Source organism: Trachemys scripta, chromosome 12 (assembly GCF_013100865.1).
Source record: "Trachemys scripta elegans isolate TJP31775 chromosome 12, CAS_Tse_1.0, whole genome shotgun sequence".
In the NCBI taxonomy this organism is placed as follows: Eukaryota; Metazoa; Chordata; order Testudines; family Emydidae; genus Trachemys; species Trachemys scripta.
Window position 1 is genome coordinate 12,172,126 of NC_048309.1, and position 13,300 is coordinate 12,185,425.

Sequence of the window (13,300 nt, forward strand, 5' to 3'; positions counted from 1 at the left end):
ACACTAGGTAAATGGGAGCCACTGTTATTCCATGAGAATTGGTTTGCCTGCCACTAGTAAAGGCAAATCTTACAATCCCTTTGCTGACCTATGATCAGGATTGTTCTTGAGATATTCACCTGCCAAGTTTTCTGATAAGTGCTAAGGTCCAAACCTGCAAGGAGAGCAGTGGGACTAATCACATGGTTAAACATCATGTTAAGTGTTTGTAGGATTGGGGTCTCACCTTGGAAAGCTGGAGCTAACACTAGTCACACTGTCCTTTTCTTTCATATTCTTGGAAAATATAATTGTGGGCTGCATTATCTTTCACCCACTTCTATATCAGCCTACTGTGTGCTTCCTCATTTTCCTTTAGAGCTATAGCTTGTATGATTAGGGTTACTTTGATGAGGTCTTTGTCATTTTTGCATCTGGATTCCACATTTAGGAGTTCAGTACTTTGAGGTCTAGGGGGATAGAGTGTCAGTTGTATTTTGGTTATGAACTGCTTAACTATTTGTTCACCATGTTTCCCAGTGCCTATCTTATGGTGCACTATGGATTTTCTTCTGGCTTACTCCTAGGTAGAGCAGCTTTTCCAGAGTCTGAAGCTGCTTTTTATTTTATAAATTATAGTTTGGGGAGTATAAAGACTGTGTGAAAATCCCAGATGCCCCTTCAGCAGATAATGAATACCATAGAAAGAGTGTTTCCAATGCTCTTATACAAATTGCTGTTGTACCAAGCAACACCTCACCTGAATCCAATAGGTTAAGCAAGAAGACATGACAAGAGGGAAGACTCCGGTTCTGGCCTTGACTCTCTCACTGATGCACTGTATGGGCAAGACATATTGCCTCCCTGTGCTTCAGTTTCTCCTCTGTAAAATGAAGGTAACAATACTTTCCCATTTCACAAGGAGGTTTAGAGGCTATGCTATTTAATTAATGTTTTAAAGCCCTTTGGGTTTATCTGATGAAAGATGCTATTGTAAGTGCAAAAGCATTAGTACTGCGTGTAGTAAGTCAGAACATGCAGTTATTGGACAGTATTGTTGTGAGTATGAAATTGCTGAACCCAAAGCATTGTAAGCCATTTAAGAAGGAAAGACTAACATCCAATAAGCCAGGAGCCTGGTGAGAAATAATTACAGCCATCTGGTGAGTAATTAGCCAGGAGGTCCAGGGTCAAGTGTCTCTAGGCACTGGTGCTGGAACTGGGGATGCTGCTGCACCCCCTGGCTTGAACTGGTTTCCATTATATATGGGGTTTACAGTTTGGTCCAATGGCTCTCAGCACTCCCATTATACAAATTGTTCCAGCACCCCTGTCTGTAGGTCCTGATTCTTACAGTTATCTCACAGTGATAACCTCACTCCCTGGAATATGTCACATAAACAGTGGCATTTGGAAGGAAAAAATCAGACAAGCTCAAAAATTCCAAACCATTTGGCTGCAGTCCCATAATCCCACTGGTCCTCAGTAGCCAATGAGGACGCTTTCTCTTTTATTTAAAGTGTTATATTGAGTAATTGCTATCTCCAGATATTTGAAATGTGTCACATTCTGTACCCTGGCAAGCTCAGTCAAGAGTGCTTCCTTAATGTAGAGATGGCCATTAGGTGACGGCTCTTCTCATTTTTATTAGTTTTATTGAAAAGGGAGCTGGTACAGTGGTCGTGCTCAATCAACATTTGCCAACAGTTACCATGCTGTGGTGTCAGAGCCACTGCAATGATTTGTATTCTAAGAATGGGGGAATATATGTTATCTTAGAGACCACTGGGTAAGTAAACATTAATGAATAGCAGCTTTTTAAACGGTGACCACAATAGACTTGATCTTCATTTACCGTAGGGTCTTTTTATGCTGCCAAATTGGTGTAAAGGGGCCATAGCATAAATGATAATAAGACCCTTTATGATCATTCAAATTGGTGCAACCCCATAGTATGGAGAATGGCTATGCTGACTGAGCGGGTGAGATTTCCTTGTTGAATGTGTCTTTTCAGGGCAATGGTTGTAGGGTTTGTATCTATATCATGGCATGTATAAATATTAAACAAATGTGGAAATTTCACCTATGCTACCTTTGGGCTTGTAGTGGGGCCAGTCCTTATTAGTTTAGTAACCCACATGTAGGATGGAATTCTAATGCTGCTTTATGCCTGGGACACAATGAACCAAATTCAGCCCTGAACTAAGCAGATGTGCTAACAGACAGTGTCCAAATCCCACTCCTAACACAGCACACAAGTGGATATTGTCCAAACTTCTCCTTTCCCCCCTTTTTCAGGGATCTGCCTTTATTCTTAATTCAAGTAACAAATCCTAAAACTGGAAACAAACACAATCCTTAGCTTCCAAACTCCATTTGGACCTGCTTATCCTGAGGTGGTCTTGTCCCTTCTTTTAACTCCTTCTTGCCTCAGAGAGACACTTAGCCTTTTACGTTCTTGAGTGGAGCTCATGGAGTGGAGACATAGGGAGGAGTACAGCTATTCTGCTGTTACACCCAGGGGCGGCTCCAGGCACCAGCGCAGCAAGCGCGTGCCTGGGGTGGCAAGCCGCAGGTGGCGGCCTGCCGGTCGCTGTGAGGGCGGCAGTCAGGCGGACTTTGGCGGCATGCCTGCGGGAGGTCCACCGGTCCCGCAGTTTCGGCGGCAGATCAGCGGCGGGTACACCGAAGCTGCGGGACTGACAGATCACCTGCAGAAACGCCGCCAAATCCACATGATCGCGGACTGCTCACAAGCATGCTGCCGAAGGCCGCCTGACTGCCGTGCTTGGGGCGGCAAAAAACATAGAGCCGCCCCTGGTTACACCCCTGTTAAAGTTCCTTCAGCTCTAGCAAGATCAACTTCCCTTGAAAACCTTGGGTGTAGCTCTCACTTATGTCAGGGTAGAATTTAGCCCACGCATTGCTAACAATGTATGTTTTATCTGGAGCTTAGTGAAATGCGGCTTTTTTGCTGAGTGGAATTTGGGGAGTGGCAAATTACAGTTGGCTGATTTTTATTTTTTTTTAAACATTTGTTTCCATGAAAAATGGTTTTCTGACCAAAATGAACTTGTTCAATTTTGTCAACATTTTCTGATTTGTTTTCAATGAAAAAAAATGGAAATTGAAAATGCTTCAGTAAAAATGTTCAGTTTTCTGCAAAAATGTATTTTTTTTTGTTTTTTCAACAATAGTTTTAACCAAAAATAGTTTAAAAAAATAAATAAGGATTTTAGGTTTGTTTTTGTAATCAGAAACAAAAATTTTCAAGAGAAATTTTGGAAAAAATACCCGATTTTTGTTTTTCCAAAATTTCCTGCTGAAATCTAATTTACGTTTTTTCTACCAGCTTGCCATAAAATACACCATAAAGATCCACCACTTCTTCAGGCTTCAGGTGCTTGGTTTGAACATAAGAAAATGATAGCAAAAAATAGCAAGGTGGAGAAGTGGATTGGGGGTCAGGGCCTGTGGATACATTAGTAGGGAGGCTGTCTTTACACATTTTATCAAAAATGTTACCCCATGTTTGGTTCAATTTGGGGATGGGAGAAAGTTCTAGCTGGGTATTAAACTGATTTGAATGGTTTGGCCTGATTTATTCATTTATATAAACCATCAGGTGTGGCTAGGGCAAAGAAATTGAAAATGGAGGGTATGGAACCTGAGAAGCCAGTTGTTGCTGTAAGATGCAACTTGGACTGTGATTTACTCCAAGTGCCTGAAGCCCTGCACAAGATGTACTGAGTATCCGGAAAATTTAAGAACAAGGAGATCTAATAGACTGTTGAATAGGCTCCCAGGACTAGATGACCTAACAGGACTTTTCCATCTCTCCTTTCCATCATTCTGTGATACTGATCTGGAATGGACCTACATGATCTAGGGTAGTTCCCTACTACCCCAGAATGTTACTAAATTCCTATTTGTCCAAAAATCTTGACAATGCTTTGAAACTTGTCTTGTTTTCTCTAATTCCATCCAGGAAACATTCATATTAGTACCAGCAGATACTGCCCACACACAGATCCAAAAAATTAGAGGGTACTGCAAAAATGAATGTTTCCAGTGGTCAGATTAGCTGCGGATGGAAGTAATTCAAGATGCATTAAAATCTAACAGATTGTGATTGTCCAGGGGCATTATCTTGCAATACAGCACTTCACTTTAGTTCTTCAGAGATATTTCTTGGAATCTTTTCAATCACTCTTCTGCTTAAAATATGTGCCAACTTTCAGACATTTCCATCCCATGTCAAAAGAGAATGAACTAAACGTTCGTCAACAGCCTGTGGCAATGTCTTGATGGAGAAAGCTGAAGTCATTTCTTAATGCCTTTACTTATTAACTATCATTATTGTGTAAATGTTGAGAGAGTGCAAGAGAGCAAAGATCTGCTCTTAATTATTATGAACCTGGGTTTCCCACTGGCCAGCAGTTAAATCTACCGAGTTGCCCCATTCCTTTAAACATACAGAACCCTGGCTTCATCCAGTCTTGTCAAAGTTCTAGTAAGTATTACTGTGCCCTCTTAACTCACCATCAGCTTTCCTAGTTAGTTGGTCAGTTACATTTTCTATTTAAAAATAAGTTCTTTCTCCCCCTCCTGCAATCTGGTTATAATTACTGGTTACTGCCACCCGCAGACTGATAAACTTATAACAGCTGCACTGCAGGAAATCACCTCCAATTCAACCCTGATGTTGTATGGATGTCTTTAGTTAACGTAAATAGGCTTTTAACATTCATTTTTGTTTTTGTGCAAAACACCTATCATTAATTTTGACTTGAGAGATCAAACAGTTAACAATGTGTTGATCCTCACTTACTTTCAAGTGATGTATTGTATCATTTCTGAGAATTATGAGGGGTTGATACTTTCTTTTACTAATGCATCAAAGTTGATAAGTGAGCGGGGTAAACCGCGTCCTGGGAAAGGAAGCCATTAACAGCTATACTCTGAAGATTCTGAGGGCCACGTTGCATCATAGCTCTTGGGTTTATTGAATGTGAACTTTTTTTTTTTAACCAAAGGAAATGAGTTTCTATAATCCTCTGCTTTGAGCTACATCATCAGTGGGGTAATGAAAAATGACCTACGCCATTAGATAGCACACTGCTTTACACAACATCGATCTTCACAAGACTGAATGCAATTTAATTTATGCTTTTTCTTTTCCTTAATGTTGAACTGCAGGCATCCACAATGAATTTATTTATCACAAATCTACAAGGCACTAGGACAGAATGGGCACAGAGGGGGGAAAAGTTCTAGTTTAACTTGGCATAGTAAGAAAGCAATCCCAGAGAAAATGACCAACATTCAAATCAGGGAGAGCAGAACATTTTTATAAGGAAGATCTTGAAATGGTGGTTTCATACATACATTGCAAGCAAGGCAAATAGGTTCCAAGAACAAGGCATTTGCTTCCTTGAAAACTTTTTTTTTTTGGGGGGGGGAGGGGTTGGAAGGGGGGGAAGAATTTGTATGTGAGTTGGGCATGTTGAGTGATTTATGGGACCATTAAACATACACTAAATCAATCTCTATTAGGGGGGCAAAAAAGCAATGTACTAAAAAAAGGCCCCCAAGCTAAATTTCTGAACCCAAGGTCTGACATTGCAAGGCAAATGGCCCTTGGTACTTTGGGGGATGTAATGTGAACTCAGTCAATTTGGATATGATCGTTTTTAACGTTCCATGAATCTAGCAAAATGTGTATCCAATTAACTACCACAAACGGACCTTATTTATAAAATAATACTTATGCGGTCAGGTTGCACTTTTCCCAGTCATTTCTGCACCCAGTTCAGGTTGCAGATTTTGTGTGTGTGTGTGTGAGAGAGAGAAAGAGAGAGAGATTAAATGAAGACAAACATCAGTTTTACACTAGCCTGTATTGGCACATTACAGAAGGTTTAGGTAGTAGGATTGCAAAAATTAAATACTTTCTATGCCCATTATTACAGCGTTTTCCTGGGAGCTAGGTCCACCAAGTAACTCTTCTTTTAACTTACCATATTCTGACATAGGAGCTTTCCCTTTAATTAGGGTTGCTCTCTAAGTGCAGACACAAGTGATGCAAAGTATGCACTGGCAAGTTATAATTTCTTAATGCTGCTTTGGATCTGAAGAACATTGTAACTGGTATGGAATTGTCCTTTTGCCTACAACACCACAAGCATTCTCCTTTGAAAAATTGTCTGATGCATTTAAAGGAAAGATGCATAATTTATACCTGGTAACAACCATCCCAACTGCTTTCTCTTTCCTTTGCTAGTTCATTTTAAAGCCATGTACTGGGAGGTCCTTCTCCAGTGCAGCCAGAAAGAAGTTTTATGAGCTGCAGGCCTGCATGCTTGATGCCTTGCCTATGCAAATGAAGATGAAATTCACAAGGAAAGAGGCCAACTGCATTTTATTAACAGAGCTATTTTCTTCTTGTCATGGTAAGCATTGGAAACTCTGTGGCAAGAAAATTGTAAAACAACAGTTTGTTACAGCACATTATCCCAGCTATGGGTGTGTGACTGACATTGATAACTTCCGTTAACTTTAACACCAATGGGCAGGTGCGGGGGCAGCCTGACAGCTGGTGGAGAAATGAGAACATTTCTGCAGAATGTGTTGCAAACTCAAGAGCATTTTACATCCCACCACATTTGGTAACTGCCTTTTTCATTTTCCAAATATTCTGCAGAATAAGTTACAAAAAATAATATTTCAATTTCAAAAATAAAATAAGAATCAGAATCATTGTTCTGATTTCAAAACAGTTCTGAAATCTGCCGATTTCATAATTGAAAAAAAAAATCCATTTTCAAAACAGAAGTGGAAATGCTGCTGCAAACATTTAAAAAATCCTGGTCCCACTGATGTCACCCTCCAGTGGTGGTGATGGGAAAGGAAGGAGAGAGGGGAAATAGATTATATTAGAAAGCACAGATAGAATAGATAGGCTACCTGAAATGAGGCAAGGGTCAGATGGCATTAGCCCAGTGAAAAACTTTAAAACACGTGAGGAGTTTTGCCTTCATGAATGTTCATTAAACCCCACCAAGCGGAGGAGGGGACACCCCAGAGTTCTAAGCCCCCTGACTCATGCAGTAGAATGTTCATATTAAAAGAGACATGGAAAGAAACAGACATTAAATGCTGGAGGAGCGGGTGACTCTTCTCTGGCTTCCCGAGTAAAGCCTCTTCCTCACCAAAAGGAAACCATGGGAACACCCTGCAGGAGAGCCTTGCATAGAAAATGGCCAATTCACCTCCAGTCATCTGTGGTAGGTGTTTGGGATGAAGAAGCTTTGTATGGAATAGTGGCAAGTGCATGACACTTTGAGACAGAAAGCACAGTTTTGATTCCCTCCAATGCATGGTTGGGGTCCAAGCAGAGGAACAGGATTTTGGGGACAAGTGAGGGTAAAGGAGAAGGAAAAAGTCTGGGGTTGAATGATTGTGAATTCTGCATTCTCCTTTCCCCCTCAGGAAAATTTGGCCTCTGAGGGGCAGGGTTGGGATTCTTTAGTCAGGGCAGAACATGCAGAAGTGAGTCCTGAAGTCCAGAATGGGAGAATGGTTTCAAGAATGGGAATCCCAGGAGGGAGCACAGTGGGGAATGGTGTTCCACTGCAGGACTGGTATGTGTAGAGGGATGAAGGCCAACCATGAAGGAGCTCTTAGCTACTCCAGTCCCAGCATCTCCTAGCAGGAGGTGCTGTAGGGAATGGTGCAGAAGAGCCAGCCATGGAGAAGCTCTGAGCTACTTGTGCCAGCCACTCTCAGCAGGAGGTTGTAGGGCAGTGGAAGAAATTTGAGGAGGTTTGACAGCATGAGGCTCAGGGGAATCCTCAGACTGTTTTTGTTTTGTTTTGTGGGGTTGTTTTTTTAAAAAAGGGGTGTGTTACATGCAGGGGAGGTTTGAATGCACATAACTCCCAGTTTGGGAAACTTGGCAGGAATTAGGGAGGTTGCAGAGAAAGGGGTTTCAGTAGTTAAGGCAAGAGGAGAGAGAGCCTGTAGGAGGATTTGAGCAGAGGTAGATACATCACTGCTTTCCCCATATCCACAGAAAGTATTTAATTTTCGCAATCCTACTACCTAAACCTTCTGTAATGTGCCAATACAGGCTAGTATAAAACTGATGTTTGTCTTTATTTAATTACACACACACACACACACACACACAAAATCTGCAACCTGAACTGGGTGCAGAAATGACTGGGAAAAGTCCACTGCTTTCCCCATATCCACAGAGCCAGTTATCTCATCATAGAAGGCAATCAGGTTGGTCAGGCATGGCTTGCCCTTGGTGAATCCATGTTGACTGTTTCTGATTACTTTCCTCTCCTCCAAGTGATTCAGAATGGTTTCCTTGAGGACCTGCTCCATGATTTTTCCAGGGACTGAGGTGAGGCTGACTGGCCTGTAGTTCCCCAGGTTCTCCTCCTTCCCTTTTTAAAAGATGGGCACTACATTTGCCTTTTTCCAGTCGTCCAGGACCTCCCCCGATTGCCACGAGTTTTCAAAAATAATGGCCAATGGCTCTGAAATCACATCAGCCAACTCCCTCAGCGCCCTCGGATGCATTAGATCTGGACCGAGGGACTTGTGCATGTCCAGCTTTTCTAAATAGCCCTTAACCTGTTCTTTCACCACTGAGTGCTGCTCACCTCCTCCCCATACTGTGTTGCCCAGGACAGCAGTGTGGAAGCTGACCTTGTCTGTGAAGACCGAGGCAAAAAAAGCATTGAGTACTTCATCTTTTTCCACCTCTGTCATTAGGTTGCCTCCCCCATTCGTTAAGGGTTCCACACTTTCCCTGACCTTAGGCCAGGTTGTTGTTCCACTGGACAACAGCACATGCATGTCTACATAGTAGGGGTGCAGTTGGCTTTCCTCTATAAAAAAATCATAACTGGGTGTCTCTCTCTGGTCTCAGCCAGTCTCCCACCAAATCTGGACTGCCTTTGAGACAGGTGAGAGAGCTGCCTGTACCAACACCAGGGGAAATGCTCCACAGTGCATCCCAGATATCTGAAGCAATGGAAAGAAGAGACAGGGAAGAAGTACCCTATCCAGTGTCGGCCTTCCACTCACCTGTTTTCATGGCCCTGCCTCTTATGTAAATGACTCCATGGTGACAGCTTGACCAACAGAATCTAATCAGCATCTGGAGAGAATCACTGTGCTCCCTCATTCTCTCTTTAGGATGGTGCTGAGACAGAAACCTCTGCCCTCACATGGCAGGATCCTGTTGAGGGGCACTGCGGCCCATGCCCTGCCAACTGGATCCAGGTGGTAGGACCAGAGGTGAAAGTAACCCGGTATGCCCCAGGCCCTTTAACTTGCCGCCGGAGCGCCGCCTCCGCTATCCCAGGGCTCCGGGGACGATTTAAAGGGCCAGGAGTGGTAGCGGCAGCCGGAGCCCCTGGACCTTTAAATCACCGCCCGAGCCCCCGGCTGCTGCTGCTACCCCAGGGCTCCGGCAGCGCGGCTCAGGTGGCGATTTAAAGGGCCCAGGGCTCCCACTGCCGCTACCCTCCGAGGCCATTTAAATTGCCACCTCAGCCCTGCTGCTGGAGCCCTGGGGTAGCGGCGGCGGGGCTCTGGCAGTGATTTAAAGAGCCAGGGGCTCCCAGCTGCCGCTACTGCAGCAGAGCCCCGGGCCCTTTAAAGCTCCGACAGAGGCCGGGGCCCCCTCCGATGGTGATTTAAAGGGCCTGGGGCTCCGCTGCGGTAGCAGCGGCTGGAGCCCCAGGCCCTTTAAATCACCCTCGGAGCTCCCAGCCTCTGCAGCTGCTGCTACCACAGCCCAAGCCCTGGGCCCTTTAAATCCTGATTTAAAGTGCCTGGAATTTAAAGGCCCCACCTCTTCCGGTTGAGGCCCCACCCCCTCCTAAGGACTCCGGAGTACCGGTAAGTCCTTTAAATTACTTTCACCTCTGGGTGGGACCTACCTATGCAGGGTGTGAGGTGGTACCATCAGAAGCTGCATACCATGGTATCTACTCCCTCTTTCACTTCACAATGCTGGAGGATGAAGTGCTGCTGATGACAAATTACAGGATACATGAGTATCTGTGGGAAAAATACAGCAGGTCAATGAAGGAGCAGACATTCTAGCAGTGGGGCAGGAGGCCAGTCTGGGAGCATGAGGAGAAGTGGGTGAAAGTTTTCGGCTGAAATTTTTGCAAATTTATGTCAGTTTTCCCAAATGATTCATGTCAAACCCCATACGCCTCACAAAAAAAAAAATCTGAAAAAAATCAAAATGTTTCCATCTTTCAATTTGAAACACCTTTTCATTGCAATATTTCCTTTAATTTTATTTTCAAAAATTTACATTTTTTCCAAAACATTCCTAAACAAAACATTTAGTTTAACCCAATGTTTTCTTCACTTTTTGATATTCCAAAAATTGCATTTTCAGTCTAACCCAAAACAATTTTTTTCTGACATTTTGAAATTGCCAATGACCCAAAAAAATCTGTGAGGGAAAGTCTTGCTGTCAATACCCTTGGGCAATAGAATGAGTCTCCAACTCTGCTCAGACGCACGACGGAGCCCGATCTTGCAGCTAAATTATCATTGATATCAGGAGTAAGATCTGTGGCCTGGGCCCATAGAGTCTGAATCCAAGCACAGGGGGTGGGATTCTGGACATAAGGACGCTGGGGTGTGAAACATGCTGTGCTCAGTTATTGGGAACTTGACTACTGGTTTTTATGGCCCTCTGGTGTAGCTCCTGTGGCACCCAAGAGCTGGGAGCGTGAATTCTATTACTACTATCCTGGCCTGTAGATCACGCTGCAGTCAGAGAGTTGGTATATGAATCCTATAGCTAGTGCTCAAGTGGCAGACCCATTCTCATGCATCAGCATCATGCTTGGTGAAGAAGCAGCTTTGCTGAGACACATGTTGGGGAACAAGTGCTGTCAGAGACCATAGCCTGGGCATCCCTCCAGCATGGGCTCTGTGGGCCTCAGAATGCCAAAGACTCTGATGGTCTGCTGGATGAACTTTGACCCACACCCTTGGCTCAGCAGGGCTCTGAGTTTTGCCAGGGGAGCTATTTCTCAGTGGATGCCACTGATGCTCACACCTTCACAGCTGCAAGCAAGGGTGGAGCGCGCTACGTGTTCCTGGCTAACGTCTTGGTGGGTGAGTCAGCGTGTGGGAAGGAACACTACTGTCAGGCAGGCCCCAGAACAAGATCCTGGCAGGCCGCACTACGACTCGTGCCACAATGGGAAACCCTGTTCCCAACCCAAAAGCCATCTGAGCATCTACGTGATCTTCCACAGCTGCCAGTGCTATCCATATTTCCAGATCTGCTACAAAATGCTCTCGGATCCTGTGAGGCTGGATAGCTGACGGCACCGGGAGGAGTGGCCAGGTCATACATAAGAGAAACCCTGTCCAGTTCATAGCAGCTTTGCTAATCAGAGCTCCGGCCCCTGGGGAGTGTCTGCTTTCTGTCTTTCCAATCTTCACACCACTGTAAAATACTCCTGACATCCCACGCATATGCACCAAATGTGTGCGTCCCCTGTTCTGTTGCATGCAAAAACCATCCCAGCTCATTCACAGAGAATCCCGTCCTCCACCCCTCTTCACCTCCATTCTTATTGTTGTTGCTTCCACTGGCATCATGGGTGGACCCCAGTAGAATCCCGCAAGGGTGGACCCCCAAACTCAGGTAGATGCTGTTCCCTTAGACAGTCAGAAGGGGGCACTGTTCAGTAAGAAGTGTCATCCATCCCTCTTTCCTGATCTCTCATGGGTTTTCAGGAACATGGTGAAATTTCCATTTGTGGCCCCAAATGCTACTCTTATAAAATATTATTCTTCCCTCCTCATCTCTACATCCTTTCTCACTCTGCGTAATATGTTTATGCATAGATCTTTGACAGGGGATGTTATTAGAGCTCCTGTTGTTTGTTACGTTGATTATTGAGTCAAATTTTACAGATCCATTTACTGCTGTTCTTTGTTCCCTCTTTTGCTATGCTTACTTCGATTCAAATTCATTTGCAATTATTGTTATTCTGATCCTTGCTCATCTGGACAATTTTCTGGCCTTTAATATAATTATGAAATGGGCTGAAAGAATGAGTGTCTTTATTATCCAGGACCAATTAATTTGATCCTCCATTAAATCTACTCAAATCCTTGCACACAAAGAATTTCCATTTAAAAACAACAGCTTACGTGATTCACTAGCCTGGTGCAAGGGACATATTTCCATTCTCCAACCTTTGCTAGCCTCCTGATTCACCTTCCTGTCTAAAACTGACCCTCACCCCATCTTGCTTTCCCTTGTCACACTGCCACTGGAGACCATGCCCAAGCCCAGACCTGCATTGCATATGGGCCACCTTACCTCTGATCTCCAAACTGCCCCTGCCTGGCCTATGTCAGAAACCCGCCCTGAGTCCCAACCTCTGCCTCTCCTGCCCCCTCTCTGTCATAACCAACCCTAACCCCTATCATGAAATGTCAGTTAATCAAAGTTCTATGCATCAGGACATTATACCCTTTTAAAAATAAAGTCTCCTTCTTTAAATTTCCCACCTGGGCAGGATTCTCACTTGGGGGATTTGCGTTCCCCAGTGTGTAAGACAGAACTACACAAACTCTAAGGATTTTGCTCCCTAAGGACACTGGTAGCTGGCTGAGAAGACAGACAGACACTTTGTGCCTCTGCTTCATTTCTGTATATTCTAGTAGCCTATAAACCTAACAGGCAAAGTTGAAGAGAACCATAAACACCTTTTGGGTCACAGTAAGGGGAGCACCTTAGATTTGGCTGTGTCATTAAAAGCTTCAGGGAGTGCTACTAAGATAACTCTGTAAAAACAGATACAATATTCACTCTGACCTGAACTTTCATGAAAACTGTCCCAAAAAAGCCATTTTGTAAAGGGAAAAAATTGATTTCCGTAGAGAGAGAGAGACTATTATACCTTCCATGGACAGAGGAATTAGAAGAGTGTGTAAACTCTGAACCTGTCCTATTTGGCAGTGGCTAACTGCTATTATGTATATTGAAGCAGATCGTGTAGCTAGCTACCTATGGTTTTTCAAACTGCTGCTTCCTGCAACCCAACACGCTTCAGAAATGAAGCTTCAGTGGGGCACTGAATTGAACTGAAACTCTGAGCCATTGGCCCTTTTCCCATCCTGATGCTATCCATCACCTCCTAATCTTCCAATCCAGGATCTAACTGAACTCTTTCTATGGACCTGATTCTGCCACCTTCGCTCACATTCATTAGCATTTTACTTCAGGTGTCGACTCATTGAAATTAGTGGG